This window comes from Prosopis cineraria, unplaced genomic scaffold (assembly GCF_029017545.1).
Source record: "Prosopis cineraria cultivar Desert tree isolate PC_DT_omini unplaced genomic scaffold, ASM2901754v1 PC6, whole genome shotgun sequence".
Classification (NCBI taxonomy): Eukaryota; Viridiplantae; Streptophyta; class Magnoliopsida; order Fabales; family Fabaceae; genus Prosopis; species Prosopis cineraria.
Genome location: NW_026555337.1, coordinates 19,552,773 through 19,556,956, shown reverse-complemented (window position 1 = coordinate 19,556,956; position 4,184 = coordinate 19,552,773).

The window sequence follows — 4,184 nt, the reverse complement described above, 5'->3', positions numbered from 1 at the left end:
TTACAAGTCAAGTTGTGTCGCTTGAAAATTAAATTTAACAATTTAATGTTTACAAGTCATTTTTCATATTTACAAGTTGAGGTTGTGCCAATACAAACTAACCATAAATGTTTCTTTAACTAGTGGGATAAAACACATGATCAATTATAAATGACTCAACTCCACTTTTAAATATGAAAGTTTTACTTGCAAACATTAAATTGTTAATATTCAAATTAAAAATATATATTTTTTGATTATTAGGGCTAGAAGACTATCAACAACTAATTGAATGGTTAATGTGACGAGCACAAATTCAAAGGAAGAGCCTATCCTAAAAGAGTAACCTATTAAGAGTTACTTAAAAAAATAATTTTTAAAGCCTCAACCTTTATTTTAAACAGGGCCTTCAAGGCCGGTCCTTTAGGCCTAGCCCTTATTCTCGGCTCTATCTTAAAGCTTTGTAATTTGAGCAGAGAGACTTTGTTTTAAGTGAACTCAAGTCAAGTGAGCTTACTTGAATTAACTTCAATAAATTAAACTTATAAAAAAAAAAACTCAATAATCTCAAATCTTATCAAGAATTATTATCAAGAAATTTTATAAAATTCATAAAATATTTCTTAATCTCAAATCTTGTATATTTACAACTTGATAAAATGTATTCACATTGAATAATGGATATTTACAACTTGCAAAGGAAAATGACAACTTATAATAGTTTACGATTATTAATATTTAATATATTATTATTTTTTTTAAATTTTTTATTTAAGTATTCAAGCCAAAACTCAAACTCAATCATATTAAGCTCGAATTGTTTAGAACTTGAACATTTAAAATTGATGATTTTTTAAACTTGCCTACAAATTTTTTTTGAACTTATTAAAACTAGTTAGATTTATCGATTTTAAATTTCTAATAACTTGTCCATGCGCATGGAGTGAAGTCAATTTAAAAATCACAAAAACAGTATTAATTCAAACTTATTTAAACTAGTTAGAATTATCAATTCTAATAATATAAAACATTTAAAAAAAAAAACAGTAAGGATGAGCATCATCGTGCTCAAGTGCTAAAAAGCACCGCAACCGTTCCGAATTGGCGGTGAAAAGATCCGTACATGACAGCTGTTTCATGCACTGTTTCTCACTTTTCCAGAATTTTCACACCAAGTGAAATTCACAAAAAACCATTTTACTCCTCTAGTTGTAAGTTGTAATGTTGTATGTGTCATTGTGTCAGTCCCAACAAAAATTAAGTGTGATCAGTACAGGATATACATATTAAACCCATATCTTTAAACCTTAATTAAGAAACTCACATTTTTATACCGTAAACATATTTGACTTGTAATAGAATTTTATTTTTAATACTTTTCATGTAATGAGATTCGTAACTTTCTATAAGTTAGCAGAACCTCACCTATAGGTAAGATTTTCTAAAATCTTATAGCAATAGAGAACAACAGCGACCCAACAAAAGGAGTTTTACTCCTAACCAACAGATATACAATCTCATAAAAAGAATCCTACCTATAATAGATGTGAAACACCTATAATCCAATCAAGTTGAGATTTTTACACTTTAATTCATCAGTAAAGCCTCTCAATAACAACCAGAAGTATAAGTTCAATAATCCTATATGAACTAAAAATATTTTTTAGTAAATAACGTTTCAAATTTAAAATTTAAGAGAAGTAAAGAAAGTAATATGAAAGAAATAGGAACAAGTTTAAACAAAAATAAAAGAAATCATTTATAATAGAAGGGTTGCATAACTCAGAACAAATTATTACATTCAAAATACTTTATTCAAAAATATTCTCATTTGGTAATAACACAATAATCCACGTCATTATCATGCTTGTATCAAACAATTAAGAGATGCAGCATTCAATATTGTAAATAAATCTATTCATAAAAACCATCTTGTTTGAAAGGATTAGTTTAAAAAACAATAATTTCAAAATTTTTCTATGGTGAGACTTAATCAGAACGATCAACAAGCATGGACACACATTCCATGAAGGTAAATAACCATCAAACGTGGACAAACAGTCCACAAGGATAAATAACCAACAAACGCGATATGAGCCACGAAACAAACACAAGCATGAAGCTTATGAAACAAGCATGAGTACGATGCTCACGAATATTTATCCCTTTGTTTCACATGTGTTGGCCTACTCAGGGAGTTAGGACCTCCTACAAGCACCCTGCTAGCTAAATGTACCATGACGCGCTAAGGGCTAACGGGACTGCTATTAGCAACTAGTGTTTAATTCAATCCTCAACTTAAATCAAACACTTTCAATATAATAAATAATAGAAGATACCCAATCATAAAAGAATTTTAACTCTTCTTTCAAAACTCAGTATATTAGAAGCATTTCTTTCCCATAATAATCAATGGCAGAACTTAATTTATAATAATAAAATGGCATGGGTATGCTTAAATGTTATTTTGGAGAAAATAAATTTATAAATAAGTTATTTGGGATGCCATTCACTTACCTAAAATACTTTCAAATACATAACGTACTTATTATGTATTTATAATTAGCAGCTTTTGTGATATTGTTTGCTTCTTAATCCCCTAACGTCCAAAATGATATCATCGTTATTTCTTTTATTTATTTTTATAAAATTTTTAATCCTAGTTAATTTAGAGGGATAGGAAAGAAAATCTCAACTTAAACCATTCACAATAAAATTTCAACTCTCTAAGATACTTATATAAACATATTCAAAGTAACCAAATCTTCTAATAGAAAATAGGCAACTTCTATCATGACTCATTCACATCATCGATCATATAAATCCATTTTTCATAATCTTTCATTCACAAAGATTTGGTCAAACAACTTATATGCACCTAAAAGCTAACATAAGAACAATCTTGGTTGGAATTATTAACTAAATACCTTTTCCCCAAATTTCTAATTTCATTTCCAATCACTCACTACAAAGATAATTTCCTATTATAATAATTTAACTAACAATAATGCATTTATCAAACCATAAGTTTTCTACCACATTTCATCGAACATCTTGTGTATACTCATAATCAAACCATACATCAACATCTTATTCTTTAAAGCTCTTTTTCCTACAATTTCCAATGTTAAATTTTAATTTACCAAACTTGTCTTATTTCACTCCTTACACACAGATCAAATTAAGCTCAAAGAAAAAATAACATTGATTTCTTCATCATACAGTAACTAACGTATATGTAAGTGAGATTATCTACCAAGAATTATGCTTTTAAACTTAACTTTCAACTTGATCAAACCCCATTTACTCCACCCCCTACTCACGCACAGTAACAATAATAAAGAGGAAATAAACAACTTCAACCAATTAACACACCCACACACAAAATCAATGATAGAGAAGAGGAGCTCCACCAAGAATAAATTAAGTCTTAATAAAATTCAAACCCATATAGAGGGGAAAAACATATTGTTTCAAAATTTATCTCAGCTTGTTTAAACCCCAGTTATCCCATCCACGCATCACATTGTAATAGAGGGGAAAAATCAATTTCACACCAACCCATTCAACATGAGCTCGCTGCTGCAAGGAGAAAAAGAGATAAATCCAACTCACCAAGAAACCCTATAGAGAATGAAGGAAGGAGATCATCAAAGCTCCTTCAACTCTGGCGAACAGCACCAATAGAAACAGGGGAGAAGGAGGGAGTTAACCACTTGAACAGGGATGAGAAATTCACAATCGAACCTCCCGTAACAGCAGCCTAACTCCTCACGTGTTCATCACACACAAATGAACAGATTGGAGGAGGAGGAGGAATGTTTGACAGCACCGACAGCGGGGAGGGAGACTGAAATGGACGATAAAGCTGGGAAAATCTCACAACTTGGACCACAAACAGCAGCAACAGATCACAGCGTTCGTGGCCCCTATCTCTGCGAACTGAAAAGCAAATAAGAAAGAAGAAGACGGAGGTGGCAGAGCTCTGCGTTCAGAGCTTCCTTCTCCTCTGGTCTTTTTTTTTTTTTAAGTCGGTGAAGAGAAGGGAGGAAAGGAGATTTTCGAATGCTCTGTTCCGGACACGAGAGATAAAATTCTGAACAAAGAAATAATTGGAAAAACTAAAAGAAATGACACAAGAAAAAATTACAAACAAAGACACAAAGTTTTTCTATAATTTAAAACATGAAAAAATCAAACTCCTA